Source organism: Papaver somniferum, chromosome 11, assembly GCF_003573695.1.
Source record: "Papaver somniferum cultivar HN1 chromosome 11, ASM357369v1, whole genome shotgun sequence".
Classification (NCBI taxonomy): domain Eukaryota; kingdom Viridiplantae; phylum Streptophyta; class Magnoliopsida; order Ranunculales; family Papaveraceae; genus Papaver; species Papaver somniferum.
This window is the reverse complement of record NC_039368.1, coordinates 105,239,890-105,256,011: the sequence shown is the minus strand read 5'-3', so window position 1 is coordinate 105,256,011 and position 16,122 is coordinate 105,239,890. Positions and strand designations below refer to the sequence as shown.

The 16,122-nt window shown below is 42.2% G+C and overlaps 1 pseudogene; it reads left to right on the top strand.

Moving 5' to 3' along the window:
• Positions 1–405: 405 nt before the first annotated feature.
• LOC113325477 lies at positions 406–505 on the top strand (annotated as a pseudogene).
• The last annotated feature ends 15,617 nt before the right edge of the window (positions 506–16,122 follow it).

Sequence of the window (16,122 nt, the reverse complement as noted above, 5' to 3'; positions counted from 1 at the left end):
CCAGGATTATAGGTTTCTGAATATGGGTCAAACTTCTGACGATTATCAAACCTAGTGTTATTATATAGAGCATTGGCTTGCTCTTCATTATTCTGGCCTTCCCAAGGCTCCAACTACCACTAGTGTTACCCACTTCTAAAGCTTCTAACCTTTTCGCTATAGCAGCAATTTTGGCATCTGATTCATAGCCTCCTTCTACCCTATTAACGTTTCCTCTGCTAGAAGAATTGTTTTCTGGGGTCCCCTACTACTTTCCCATTGTTGGGTTTTTCGGCGACTTCATGCAAATATGTCATCGCGTCATCAACTGTTTGGTTCTCAAATCCACCAGTACACATAGATTCTACTGTGGTTGTGGTGGGATCTAAACCCTCATAAAGGATCTGAACTAACCTAACCTTCTCTAAACCATGATGAGGACATTGGGCTAATAAATCATTGAACCTTTCCAAATACCTATACAAAGTTTCTCCCTCCTGTTGAGAAAACGTGCAGATTTGCGTCCTAATAGACGATGTTTTGTGCCTAGGGAAAAACTTGTTCAAAAAGGCAGATGTAAGTTGTTCATACGTTTCGATTGACCCGGAAGCCAAACTATATAGCCACGATTTAGCTTTATCTTTCAGGGAAAAGGGGAATAACCTAAGTTTCAAAGCATCATCATCTAGGTTTCTAATCCTGAGGGTACTACAAATTTCCTCAAAGTCCCTAACATGGAAATAGGGGTTTTCATTTTCTTTCCCTAAAAAGATTGGGAGCAGCTGTAAGGTCCCAGGTTTAAGTTCATAAGTTGCTTCCGTCTCAGCTAACCTGATACATGAGGGACGAGTAGTCCTAGTTGGATTCAACAAAGCTTTCAAAGTTGCCATTTCTGGCGCTATCGGAGCAACAGGATTCTCTCCTCAGTCAAAGGACGTTCAAAAACAGACTCTTCAAAAGTCGGACTCTCTAGATTAAGGTAATCGAGACGCTTCGAACTACTAGGTTTCTCTTTAACAAATCTACCTAGTGCGTCTCTTTTACGTTCAGGCATACAATAGAATTTTCTAAATTGGAAGGGTAAGCAAACAGATCAAGGCCGACTCAACCAAATCAAACCTATTGATTTCTAGCAAACAAAAAGCATGATGGCTCCACTTAGATTGTTTCTAGACCAGCTTCTAATCCTTCGAACGGGAATTCGTTACAATTTAAGCAAACCCCTCTGGAATCAATCCGAGTTAACGTAAGTTGAATAGAGGCGAGGGAAGCTCGGTGGAGCTTTGATACCCAAGGCCTCACCGGTATTACAAGGCGGCGTCACGCATTCAACTTACAGAAACCGTCAAGAACTTCGAAGTATGCTTAAAAGAGTAACCAATATTTTTCGAATGACTTTCCTGTTAAGCTCGTTACCCTATCGGTCTCGTTCTAGTCAAAATTTTAGGCTTAGGTTCGCGTAGGTTACGTGTTCCTAAAGCGGGCAAGAAGAGAACGGTGATGAAATCCGAACCCTTATCTTGTATGGCCAGGCCTTGCCCTTTACTAGAAAAATAAATGTCTATTCAGTCCTCAACATATATGCATACGAAGGAGTCCAGTAACTCGCTGACAGGGGATTCGCGAGTGTTTAGAATCTTACCTCCCGTTCCAGACGGGGGATGAATCGGTTGTAGTCGACTCGGGCCACTGACTCCGATGTCAAGTGTACGAACCCAAGGTGCAGAGACAATATCGTAATTGTCCTCCTTCTCTGCAAACAGTTTATATTTAAAGTACCCTTCCGTAGGGTAATAAAAAAAATAATGTCCCAAAGTCCAAAAGTCCAAAAAGAAAAGAAAAATTACAAAAATAATAAACCCTAATACAGTTTTTTTTTTCTAAAAGAAAATAAACAAACCCTAAACTAAAATTGTCTAAAATAAAATTGTCTTCTTTTCTGTTCTTTTTGCTTTAATCTTTAGCTCCAAGTCTTTATGAAATCACCAAACTCTTTGGCTCAATTTTCTTTATGATCCAAAACCTGTAGACACAAGATAAATACCCAAAAACATAAAAAAGAACAAAAATAATAAAATAAATAAATCAAAAACCCTAAAAACAAGTCTGCGTCGGCGGCGCCAAAAATTGATGTGATTTGTATATAGTGGTAAAAGTGGTTCGATTCTCAGACTTGTGAAGGATATTAATTAGACTTAAATTCTAATATTAAAATAGAAAACTCACTAAAAATTATAGCAAACTCAATCAAAGATGATATCAATATTAAAAGAAACATTGAGGCTAAGATTCCACTATTTTCCAAATTCAAAGTGATTTAATCCAATATTTATATTCATGCAATTTTTTCGTTCAATTTGATTCTAAACTATTGCAACAAGTAGATTCTCAAAATAACAAGTGCAAATCCGAAGCATAGAACATCAAAAACCTAGGTCCAAGCATGCTCTATCGAAAGAAATAGCAATTGCTTAGCAAGAATCATTCAAACAATTTTCACTCAAGGCAAAACAATCATAAAAATAATTGCGATAAATAAATAAATAAGAATACACCACTTTTTGTTGGAAAAATAGCTTCCTCTATCGCCTCAGAAATGGGGTTTACCTCCTCATATTAATCACTTGCTCAAAATACATGTTTGTTGCTCAAAAGTTGATTAAAAAGAAGAGAAGGTATAAAACAGTGTGCTTGTAACGATATAATTGTTACGAACCACTGTTACGAAGTACCCTAACACAAAACTGTTGCGAACTCTGAATAATTGTTACAGAAATTGTGACAAACTGATTGAATTCGAAAGAAAAGGCCACGGATTCTGCGACTGTCTCTTACTGTTGTTCTGAGTTCTTCTTCTTTCTCTCGCCTCTATCTCTGCAACTTGGTGTTTTTGTGCTCTGTTATGTTCTAAACTTCCCCAAAGTGTACGTAAGTTATGAGCTATCCCAACTCCTTTTATAGCCCACAGGTCGATAATAACTCCAAATCTTCGCCTTTTTCTTTCTTTCCTTACAGCAAAATCATCGGTATTTTTTTCTTTTTATTTTTCCTTTGGTACGTCTCTAAAAGAGTCTGATTGGTCCAAGCACTTCTAAACCTGGTAGTAAATCCCATAACAGGATATTCTCTCCCTTTTTGCACGTGAACTCCAAAAATAGAACCATATCCGAGACTTTTTCTTCTCCTCTGTTTTCTTTCACGCAACTTCCTTTCTCATCCAAACTCTTCCCAAATAGCAGAATATAATCTCAGCCGTTAATACACTTTCCCAAGTTTCACATGATTTACCAAGCCAACAAAATAAACCCGATATACTTTCACTTTCCTTGATGGCTTGATTCGCCTAGATATGCATGGAAACTTGTTTTTCTGCGTATCTAAATCCTATACCATCCCTGTTTGACCATACCAGGCCCAACCAACCCATATCAACAAATAAAACCTGATAAAATGTCGTCAAAATCGACCCAGGAAGTTATGCAGAAGTTCGCAGGTGGAATACGTGTTTTCCCGCCAAAACTGTGATGAAGATGGGAAGCCCCCTAACCAGAATAGGGTGCCATTAGCCATGGGGTGTAAATAGAAGGTATGGGGTACAAGTAACGGTGAGGTGCCCCTTATCAACTGAGTGCCCCTTATTCAAACTGAGAGTCCGCATAGTAATTTTCTCCCACGAGCGCAAATACCACTTTTCGAGCCAATTTTTCTACGCATGTTTATTTCTCCAAAAACACCTACAAAGATACAAAAAGCCATAATAAATACAAAATCGAGCACTAACAATATATATAATTGAGATTATATCAGACACAAAAATGTGTATATCACTACTCAGCAGAATTTTTCTTGGATAAAATTTTGGAAAGCTCCTTTACTTATAAATATCTTACATTTCCTTTGGAACTGTGTTCATAACTGTCTTCCTGTCAGGGAAAGACTTGCTATATTTATGTGAAGTATAAGCTTTTCTTGTCCTCTATGTACTAATAATATTGAGTCTGTTGATCATTTGTTATTAAACTTTCAGTTAACTGAGCAGGTATGGATTGCAATGGGTAGGTTATCTGCAGGGATCGCGGGAAGAGGTTCTCTTAAGGACTGGATTTCAAGCCGGTTTACATCAGCTAATGTGCAAGATGATCTCAAAATTGTGTTAGGTACACTCTATGGAATATTTGGAAAGCTAGACGCTCATGTGTGTCTGAAAATATTCAATTCCAAGTAGATGGGATTGTAAGGATGGTTAATAAAGATATAACAGAATGGAATGAGCATTTAAGAAAACACACAGTTGGAGACCTACAAGCTTGCAGAGTTAGAGAACCGATTAGATGGAATCCTCCACATTGTGATTTTAAAAAAATTAATTTTGATGCGGCTTTCCAAAAAGGGAACAAAACTATGGGATCTGGTCTAATATTAATTGATGATGCAAGAATTTTATGTGGAGCATGGTGCATCCCAGGAGTGGCTGAAAATGAAGAACATGCTAAGGAAATTGCAGCTTGGGAGGAAATTAAATGGGCTAGAAGAAACAACATTCAAAAGTTACATTTGAAGGGAGAATGTCTTAATGTAGTTTTGGCCATAAATAGTAATCTAGGATCTGTTAAATGGACTAATAACCCAATTATCATGGATTGTAAGGAAATGTTACGAAGTTTTAGTAGTTGGGTCTGTACTCATGTTCCAAGAGACACGAATGAAGTAGCCCACTGTTTGGCTAGAGAAGCTAAAACCAGTAGTATTTCGTTGTTTTGGGAAACTGATTCTTCTGTTTGGTTGAAAACTCTCATTAGAAAGAAACTGTTGGTGTCACATTGCTAAGTTATATAAATTATCTTTTCCTAAAAAGAAAAAAAAAAGATGATGTGTATACTGATAATAATAATTACAAAACCTAGAAAACCAATATATCTTCCCCTTAAAGGCCTTGACAAATAAAGCTCTCACATTAAACGGTGATAAAACCTTCGCTTCTTATTGGCCTAAAAAGGCCTTTTCTAATGCAGAAGCTATGGTGAGGACACTTGACATAACTTTATTTGTTGTAATAATTAAAATTTCGTTACAATTTGGATACATCAATGAAAATGATTTATGAACCGTGAATTGTGCACCGTGTGAGAGGGGGGTGGGGCCCACTCATGCCCCATCCTATCCCAATGCAGAGAGGGTGACATTTAGGCCGTCAAATCCCTCTCGGTACAGATCACGACATTTTCACGGTGTGTGTATCATTACTCATACATCAAATACTTAATTGTCTGTTAGTAACGGTGTTGGAAAAAAAGTAGGTGGACAATACTTATGTTAGAATTTAAACTTGAATTATTTAGTTACACCGTGTTTACACCTATACTTAACTGTACTTTAATAAGGGTGAACAAAACTCACGTCCAAACCGTTAAATAAATAAAATAAATAAATAAATAAACTTAAAACTTGGAACTCTTAAAAAGGAATTCCTGTAAAAAAAAAGAAATCATTGACACACCAATTGAAAGAAATCGGTTGAAATCAGGATAAAAACCCAACAAAAAGAAAGAGTGCACAAACTGTACACCAACCCACAAATCCGACCCACACCAACTCATTGAATTACAATCAACCGATGGAACCTTTAATCAGATTTGATGAATAAAAACTAACATCTTGTTTGTTTGCAGCTGACTCGGCGTCTGGATCTGAGTCAATCTCTGACTCGGACCGAGTCAGCAGTCAGACCGTTTGTTTTGCATTTTGACTCGACCTATGACTCAGACATAATTCCTGACTCGGACCCATTTGAGTCAGGTAACAAAATACCCCTGACTCGCGAGACCAAACCACTGACTCACGTTTTTTGAGTCAGATGAGTCAGATCTGACTCAAAACAAACATATTGAGTCAGATCCAGATGAGTCAGGTGATTTTACTCAGATCCAGACGTCTCAGATCCAGACGACTCAGATGAGTCAGGAGTAAACAAACATAGTGTAAATCTCGGTCAAATGCTTTTAATTAGATTTACCGAAAAAATTAATTTAGGAAAACCAAAAAAGAATAAACTAATCTTTTTGTAAAAATATATTTCAAGAGAGCAAGGGGGAAACAAACCTTAGTTGTTCTTCTTTAACCTTAATAAACTACCTATAATCCTGAAAACATAAAAACGCCAAAGCCAATTAAAAAAAATGGAACTCATAATCATATTTCAAAATTGGAACTTGAAAACAATAGTTAAGAGCGATGTCCGAAATGGGGTAGTGGTGGAGTTGCTGCAGTTGCAGATGAAGAAGGAAAAGAGAAAGAAAATGGGGACTGGGAACTGGGAAAGGTTAACAAAGGGTTGTGGTGCCTATATTTCTATGGGACACTCCACGTAACATTAACGTTTTGGCATCCTAAAGTTCGGTCGTGACAGATGTCATCAAGCTTGCAGTCCACTTAAATCTATATTTCACCCCTAAATGCATTTTTTAAAATGGATGGGGTATGTATATCTTTTTGGCTTTTGATTCACGTGAGAATCATTTCGCATATATTTCATGCGAAAATAGAAAGAAAAATTAAATATCTGTGAACATAAAAAAAAAATTTAATAAAATCGGTACATATTTCCTATCTTTTTCCCACCGATTCAATGCACCGCCACACCAATTCAAAAATACACCGACGCAGGCGGAAAAAACTCCCGCACATACCAAATCGCATCGTCACGGGGCCAGGCGAAGCCCCGTGCTCACCAAATCGAAAATGCATGTCATGGGATGAAGCGAAGCCCAGACTACACCAAATCGAAAATGCATCGCCACTGGACCGGTGTGAAAACTCAAATCACGAAGGCATCTGAATGCTCACAACCAGTCATCGAAATCTAGAGTGATTTGTGATGATGATGTCTGAGTGTTGATTCCTCGGCTCAAAACCTTTGGGTTTATCACAGCCTCGTCTAACAACTCCGTACGGGATATAGGTAAAAACAAAGAAAACAATGCATATAAATAAAGATCCATGGGGTTAGGAAAATATAATGTGCTGAAATGTAAACAAGACCGAGGTTTACGTGGTTCAGCACTAAGGCCTACATCCACGGGATATGTTGTTTCACTATCTTCCTCACTGTTACAAGAGTAGTCGAATGACTTTGGTTTACATATCTTGTTTATTCTAAAAGATTTACTTACACTCAAAGTCTCTCTCTCCTTCTTTTTCTGATTTTCCGATCCCCCTTCCTCTTGGTGGAGAAGGGGTATTTATAAGGTTAGAATGTGGGACCCATCTCTGAAGGCCGTTGGAACCTTATCTTCTTGTGTTCTTGCGTCTATCACGCAGAGGTCTGCGTTTGACCCTTGATCCCGCAGATACATCCTCGCTCGTTCCACAGGTTGATCGACACGTACACTGCTCAGAGTGTTTAATGCGGGTAGTTGAGAGGTCTGCTCGTGTCAGACAAGTGTCTTCTGCCCCTGTCACGTCCGTGTCAGCTAACTTTCTCTCCACCGTTGATCTTAGCTTCTTTTGGGGATGCGATAAAGTAACTCCTCGGGGTTTATTCGGTGTTCCGCAGCGCATCATGTTTTGATGTCTTGGCCTGCATGCTTTCCACGTATCTTTTTATATACACGTGTCTGATAGTGAGATATATGTGTACACAATTTGCCCCTTTTCTTCGGGCTTGAATGTCTAATGGGTGCCTTGAAGAAAAACCATCGTCGCATATTCTTCTCACTCTTAATAACTTCTCCTAGATACTCGGGCACGTCTATTATTCGTGCATTAACTGCTTATGTAACGGGCACGTTTCCCATTCCTCCATTAATTTCCTTCTCTTTCTTTCGGGTATATTAAGGAGAGAAAGAAAATTAATTTCATTCTTCCTAAACATTCTCTCAGTTTTCATTCTTTGTTTTTCAGCCCTTAAATTCTATGTCAGTCTTCATTGAACCTGTGACCTTAAATTCTCTCCACCTTAGCATTAATCACGCCTGCTTCCACTGTTTGTTTCTTCTGCTGCTGTTTTTGCTGGTAAGTTTTTCTTTTCTTTGTTTCCACTGTTTTACGCTGTGTTGATTTGTAAATTCTCTGCTACTGTTGTTCCTTGTTTTTGATGAAGAACTTCTTTTAATGCTTGCATACTAGTTTGCCCATGTTCTTCATCTTAAATCAAGGAGGCCACTGTTTTGCTTGTATTTGAGTTTTTCAGGGTGTGAATTTTATGGAATTTTGAGCATGTATACTAATTTTAGGGTTTCTGCGTTATCGTGTGTGGATTGCTATTGATGTGGTTTTTTGATCTTTGGTAATGTTTTTGAATTTGTGTGTAACTTGTTCATGATTTTAATCTTTTCGCAGCCATGTCTGACCGTCCGCGTCTTCCTTATCAGACTCCTGGTTCTGGCCTATCGAGATCTCCTCCGCGTAGAGAGTCTCAAGATGATGTTCGTCGAAGTCGAGTTTCTTCTGGAGCGAAGGCCTCGTCTTCTAGGGAAGAGATTCCTTCGACAAATCCTTCTTGGTCTCGAAGAGTCTTCGATCGCGCAGCGTCTCGTCCTCGTGATGATATTAGGAGTACGCAGGCTCCTCCTCGTGCTGTTGCTTTTGATGTTCCTCCTCTACGTTCTGTAGTGCCCGAGCATCATCTGCCGTCCCCTCCAACTTTTAAAGGGAAGAATACGAAGGGTGTAGTTCCGAGGGCTGAATCTTCAAAGAATCCTCCTGTGAAGAGAAAAGCTTCCGAAGCGTTCATTAGTTCATCCGGCCCCGCCGAGAAGGATGAGGCTGCCCCCTTGATACGCAGTGTTTCGGTTAGTAAGAAAAAAGTAACCTTCAAGCATATTGATCTCGAAATATTCAAGGAAAAGCATGAGCTTCAAGCCTTCGAGGTTCGTTTCTATGCCCCTGAGGATGATATTACTTATGAGCTTATCTCAAAGTATGAGTTCGATGAATTTCATTTGTTGACAACGGTTGGAGCGTTCGAAGCTGGTCTTATGCTGTCGTTGTACAAATCAGGTGATTCTTTCTACTATGACGTGCTTGCTAGTCGTGAAGGCTCTTCCACCAATACTCACAGCCGTTCCGTATCCCAACTATCGGGGAATTATCTCCGCGCCCTGAAGGAGTGATATCTGCGGAGTAAGGGGGAGACGTCAATGACTTGCTACGTTCCCGATCCCGCGGAGAAGGAATGGTATACTCCTGAGAATTTCAATAACTCCTTCGGTGATTACGTCAATAGTAGGAACCGCAAGCCGTGGAGTGTCAGCCTTCGGAATCTCGCTGCTCCTCGGGGCGAGATTCGTCTGTTAAATGAGGTCAGCGATGCCAAGCTGAAGTATGTTCCTGGCACAGAGGGGTCTAGTCATCGGAAACTTTTCCCAGCGCGCGAGAGGATCAAGCGCGACCATGACTACGAGTGGCACGCTACCGTTATCGAAATAGTTGGTCCATGGGCTTACGGTTGGATTCCTGGTCCCCGCGGTTGGAGGCCTACCTAGAGTAGCAAGCCACGCGAGTCTCCTCCTGCTCGTTATGGGGATTTCTGTTCCTGGCGTTTGAACTTTGCGGGTATGAATTTTCCTTATGCCCTTGACGTCGTAGAGGGAGACGAGGAGGAAGGTTCTGGTGTTATACTTCCACCGAAGAGTACCTCAACTGCTCAGGTACGCGGATTCTAGCTGCGCTTCTCCTCTTTTAGAAATTCAACTGTTCGGGAAAAATAATTCTTTTTGTGGTGTGTTGGTTTTCAGGTGTTGAAGAAGAAAAAGATTAAGCCGAAGCAGTCTTCTACCATTGTGATGGGCGAGGCTGAGGCCCATGAAGAAGTTACTAGTCCAGTGAACGAAGGGTTTGCTGAGGATGAGGAGATTACAGATGGGGAGGAACGTACTGGTACTTCCCCTATCAATGTCGAAGAAGAGGTCTTCGTGGGTCATGATGGTGATGAAGGGAGAAACAAAGCCGTGGTGGCTGATGACGGTGTTATTGGTGACATTTCTGTCCCTGCTGGTGATGTCGCGGATACCCTTCCCACCTCTCAAGAATTTTCTTTTGATCGGATGTACTCCACGGGGGAGTTCTTTGACGATGTCCTCGATTTTCCTGAGGACTTCTCTTTACTTTACCCCAATGATAATTGGGATGTTCTCGGTGGTGATGGTAATGGAGACGCTACTGTTGAAGATGGTGGCGCGGAGGAGCATGCTGCGCATGTATGTGCCGACATTTGTGCTGAAGGGGCCGTGTCAGAGAAGGGGAAGTCGGTCATTGATGCGCCTGCTGGTGATCTTCCACAGTCGCCGACGTCTGAGGGTGAGGACGCCATAATGGATTGGTTCAAGGAAAAGAATCTTCTATTTGTCCCTCATCCCGCCCCTGTTGTTGCTGGGGAAAAGGAATCTACTGCGTATACCCGTCGCATGATGGAGATGTCTTCCAAGGCGCGGGTGTCTGAAGCCTAGGGAAAAAATTTGAGTGTTCCCGAAGCTACCCTTGTGCCGGAGCCTCCTACTTCCGTTGCAGATATGATGGCCATAGCCGACGGGTATCAATATGGCTTTCCGCAGCAGCGTGTCTTGGAGGTAAATTTTCATACATACTTCTTCGTGACGATCGAATTCTTCGGTGAAATAATGTTTGTCCTCTTGATGTGTAGATGATGAGGAGTGAGCATTGTAACCACGTGCTGTATCAGTTCTTCAAAGAGAAATCTCTGAAGCTCGAGGCTAAGCTTCGTCACAGAGAAAAGGAATTATCTGCGGCTGAGGTGGAAATAGAAGAGATGAAGAAAAGCCTCAAGGAGAAAGAAAAGCTGGGTGAAGCAGAGGCTGGTCTTCGTTCAGAGCTTGTTGTTGTTCGCGCTGAGTTAGAGCAAACTCGCGGCCAAGTTTCAGCTTTCACAGGTTTGGTTCTTTTTCCCTCGCAGTGTGTCGTCATTCCTATATTTATTAGTTGTTCTGTCTGAGTCTCCCCACCCTATCTCCAGTGGGTGGCGTCCCCGAGATGATATGGCTTCGAAACGAAAGAGCACGGCAAAAATCTCGTATTAAAGATCTTGTTGAGAAAATTAAGAATGAAGCCAAGAAATGGGATGCTCGGGCTGAGGTATGGCGCGCAAGGCATGTTCATATGGTCGACATGCAAAATCTGTACAACCATGATCGTGCTTTATTTAATGGCACACTGTTGTGGACACGTGATAGTCTGCGGGAAGCCCGTGAGCGTACTTCCTTGCTGGAGTCTAGGATTCAGCTGCTGGAAGAAGAATTACAGAAGGCTCGATCCATTCCTCTTCCAGGAGTTAAGGATAATATGCTTTGTCTTGTCAGAGAAAGAGATGATGACCGTGCCGAAGTCTGCGCTCTCAGCAATGCTCTTGCTACGTCTCGTGCCGACGTAGCTCGTCAGGCTGAGTCTGAGAGGAATCTTGAAGTGTGTATGTACAGACTTAGCAAAGGGGTATCAGAGATAAATAAAGAGGTCGACCACCTTCGTCACATGGATTCGATGAAGCAGGTAGAATTAGATGCCTGTCAATTTACTCTCACCAACCTTCAACTAGACTATAAGAAATTATCCGCGGAATATGAACATCTTGATGAAGCGCGAGATGCGGTTGTTAATGAGTATGAAGAGGCTTCGGCTTGTGTCGAAGGTATAACCCTATTTCATCGAGTGTGACTGTGTTTTTTCTGCGCTAACTCCGTGGTGTTGTCTTTTTCAGAGCTCGAGGGACACCTTCGCGTCACAAATGAAAAACTTGAAAAGGCTCAATCTTCCTTAGCGCAGCAGGAAGAACAGACCAATCATTTCAAGAATTTAGCGGCAACCCGCGAGGAGGCCGTTGGTGCTGCTTCTAGAGAAGTGAATCGGCTATCTTCGTTATTATCCCAAGCCCAACAGCGGACAACAGTTATTAAGCACAAGGCTCGTTGTCAATTGGATGAGGAGACGAACAAGATGCTGGAGAGGATAGAACTTGGCCTAAAGAACGAGCATGGTCTCGTGAAGAACTATCCTCGTCGTCCAGTTCCTTATGCCTTTCCTGGATCCTCGGGACCCTCTTCTGGTGGGAGCGTCCCTTCAAGTCTTCCGAACAATCCTGCCGATGGGGCGGCATCATCTAGGTAGAAACCGCAGCATTTTGTAGAGACCGCGGCATCATTATCCTTCCCTTTTTGTAATCATGTAACAAGAATATTTTTTGCTAATATCATGTAAAAGGAATATTTTTTGATGTGTATCCTTCCTTGAATTGGCCTTTCACTTTTTGTAATCATCCTTTATGAAATGGATCCTTTTCTTCATATACCTGCAATGTTGGTTTGTTTTTATTTTAAGCATTTGTGAAAAAAACAAAACAAAGTTTTTTTAAGTGTTTGGGTGCGATACTGAAGGAAGGTACCTTCGTGATCGTTTTGAGACCTGTCACCCCGCTGGCGAATCCTGGGCCAGAGGATTCCCAGACGGTGGGGGCCGAGGCAACGTTCTAGGATATGGGGTTAAAATATTTACACACCCATTCCGTCGACCCGTTGCCTTAAGATTGGTTGGGTATCTCTTTCTGCTGGGTGCCTTCCCCCTGGTCTTACACTTATGGACACTGATGGGGGAGCCCTGAGAGATTGTAGATTAACTACTTTCCCCAATATTGTCGATAGATTCCGTTGACTTGATAATTTGAAAGCTTGTTTGATTGATAGGTTGAGGCCTGCAATTCCTCTTCCAGAGATAGAAACATGTGGACCGGTCAGGCTCCCTTCTTCTTCTAGTACACTCCAAGCAGATTCAAGTCTGAGTTGCTCCTATGGGAAGTATGGTTTGAGCCACTTAGCATTCCAAGGATGCCGGAGGACCTCGCCTTTTAGATTACGAAGGTAGTAGGAACCGTTACCCGCAACGTCGTGTATTATAAAAGGTCCTCCCCACGTAGGTGCTAATTTTCCCCATTTCTTTTCTTGCTGATACCGTGGGATTGTTCTCAACACATACTGACCCTCTACAAAATTCCGAATCTTTACCTTTTTGTTGTACTCCCTTGCTAATCTTCGTTGATAATTTTCCATCTTTTGTAATGCTGCTTCCCTTCTTCCTTCCAAGTCGTCCAACCTTTCTAACATCATATCTGTTGTGAGGTTTTTCTCCCAAGCTTCGGTCTTCGTGGTTGGCATGAGGATTTCCGTAGGGATGACTGCTTCAGCTCCATAAGTTAGAAGAAACGGGGATTCCCCGGTGGCGGATCTTCGTGTTGTCATGTATGCCCATAACACATTGTGCAGTTGTTCGCACCATCTTCCCTTATGCTCGTCTAATTTTTTTTTGAGTATAAGGGCGAGGGTCTTGTTGGTAGCTTCCGCTTGTCCGTTGCTTTGAGGGTATATGGGGGTGGACTTGTTCTTTCTTATTTTGAAAGTATCGAAGAGCATGTCTATATTTTTCCCCTGTAATTGCTTGCCATTATCAGACACAATTTCAGCGGGTATACCGAATCTGCAAATGATGTTCTGGAATATGAAAGTAAACACATCCGCGTCTCTGATCCTGGCCAAGGCCTTAGCCTCCACCCATTTACTGAAGTAGTCCGTGGCTACTATCAAAAATCGTCTTTTCCCTGATCCTTCGACGAAAGGCCCGACGATGTCTACGCCCCATTTTGCAAATGGCCATGGGCTATCGACGGAGTTTAACATCGTTGCTGGCGCGTGGATCTTTTTGGCGAAGCGCTGACATTCTTCACACCGTCGGGACATTCTCGCAGCATCCTGTATCATTGTCGGCCAGTAATATCCTTGCGTTTTTTCTTTGTCAGCTAGTGATCTCATGCCGCTATGATTCCCTGCATCACCATAATGGATGTCGTTTAGGATTCGATGCCCCTCTTTCCGAGACAGGCAACGTAGTAACGGTCCGAGGAAGGATTTTTTGTACAGTACCCCATCCCGAAGATCATATCTTCCTGCTTTGGAGAGTATCTTCCTAGCTTGTTTATGATCCGTAGGTAAGCTTCCCTTTTCGAGAAATGCATGGATCATTACTCTCCAATCATCTTCGTTGCTGAAGTCTTCGTCTTGATTTGCTCTTGACAGGATGTCTTCTTCGTCAAAATGGTTGTGGATGTATTCTCCTATCTGGTCTTCGATATTTTCTTCCACTGTATCTTGATTGGTAGCGAAGGAGAATTGGGATGCAATCGAAGGCTCGTATACCCTTCCTATTTTAATAGCTTCGACATTTTTATCCTTCAGCATGGATGATATATATGCTAGGGCATCCGCGTGCCTGAGGTCCCTTCTGCATAAGTGCCGGAACCTGATGTTCGGGATTTGCGATGCCAATGTTTGGACCAAGGCCATGTAAGCTGAGAGGGTGTCATCGTACACATTATACTCGAGCCCTATTTTCCGTATGACAAGCTGCGAATCACTTGTCAGCCTTACATCGGTTACCCCCATCTCTATTATTATACGGAGGGCATGTACGACAGCCTCGTATTCGACGATGTTGTTGGTGTGTTCTTTGAATTCTAACCTGAGTGCCTGTATAATCCTTTCTCCGGTTGGGGTGGTGATGACAATGCCTATTTCTCCTCCTTCCTTATTTTTGGATCCGTCGACGAAGACTTCCCATTGTCTTTGACTCGCGGGTTCGAGGATATCCATTGGGTCCTTATTTTCTTCCTCGGCTTCTGGCATTCCCTTAATCTCTTCGTCGTTGTAAAGGGGGAGGTCTGCCAAGAAATCCGCCAGAACTTGGGACTTTCTAGAATGTTGAATCTCGTGAATGATGTTGAATTGGTCCAGATGGGTGTTCCATTTGGATATTCTGCCCACTTTTCCCGTGCTTTTGAGGACTGCCTCCAATGGTGCTTTGCATGGGACTCTGACGAAGTGAGTTAGGAAGTATGTTCTCAGCTTTTGAGTAGCCCATACCAATGCGAGGATAAGATGTTCGATCTTTGTATAGTTCCTTTCCGCAGAATTGAGGGTCTTGCTGACGTAATAGATAGGCTGTTCTATCTTCGTGTTGGTTTTGACCAACACTGCGCTGACTGCGTCTTCTGTTGCTGCTATGTATAATGCCAAAACCTCATCCGGATCTGGCTTCTGCAGGATCGGAATTGAATCTAGATGTTCTTTGATTTTTTGGAATGCTTCCTCGCATTCGACAGTCCATTCGAACTTGCTCCCTTTTTTGAGAATGTTGAAGAAATGTTTGCATTTGTCCGAGGATCGGGCAATAAATCTGCCCAACGATGCTATGGATCCATTGAGTTTTTGTACTTCTTTCAAATTCTTCGGGGACGGCATTTCTATTATGGCCTGAATCTTGGCTGGATCTACCTCAATGCCCCTTTTTGTTACCAGATACCCGAGGAATTTCCCCGAGGTGACCCCGAAAGTAAATTTCTCTGGATTCACTTTCATGTGATGCGTTCTAATTGCTTCGAAGATATTTCTCAGATCCTGGTGGTGATCTTTGTGCAGCTTACTTTTGACGAGCATGTCATCAACGTAGACTTCCAAGGTTCCTCCAATCCATGGCTTGAAGATAGCATCGACCATTCTTTGGTATGTTGCCCCTGCGTTTCGAAGTCCGAATGGCATTCTAGTGTAGCAATAAAGGCCATGTGGGGTGTAGAACGCTGTGTGTGTCTGATCTTCTTCTGCAAGGGCTACTTGGTTGTAGCCAGAATGTCCATCCATGAACGACAGTTCTTCATATCCTTCTACTGCTTCCACCAGCTGATCTATGCTTGGAAGGGGATAGCTGTCCTTTGGACATGCCTTGTTGAGATTAGTAAAATCGATGCATATTCTAACCCCTCCATTTTTCTTAGGAACAATGACCATGTTGGAGATCCAGGTAGGGTACTTGACTTCCTTGATAAATCCTGCGTCTAGTAGTTTCCGAAGTTCTGTTTCTACTGCCTCGTGATACTCTGGAGCTACCTTTCGTATTTTCTGCCTGAACGGAGGCGTGCCCGGTTTGATGCGTAGCTCGTGTTGGATTACTTTCGGGTCAATCCCCGGCATATCTCCTAACTTCCAGGCGAACACATCCGCGTATTCCTTAAGCAATTTGGTTAAAGAATCTTCCCTCTCTTCGTCCATTATGGTCCCTATTTTGATCATCTTCGGGCTTTCTTCCGTTCCTATGTTG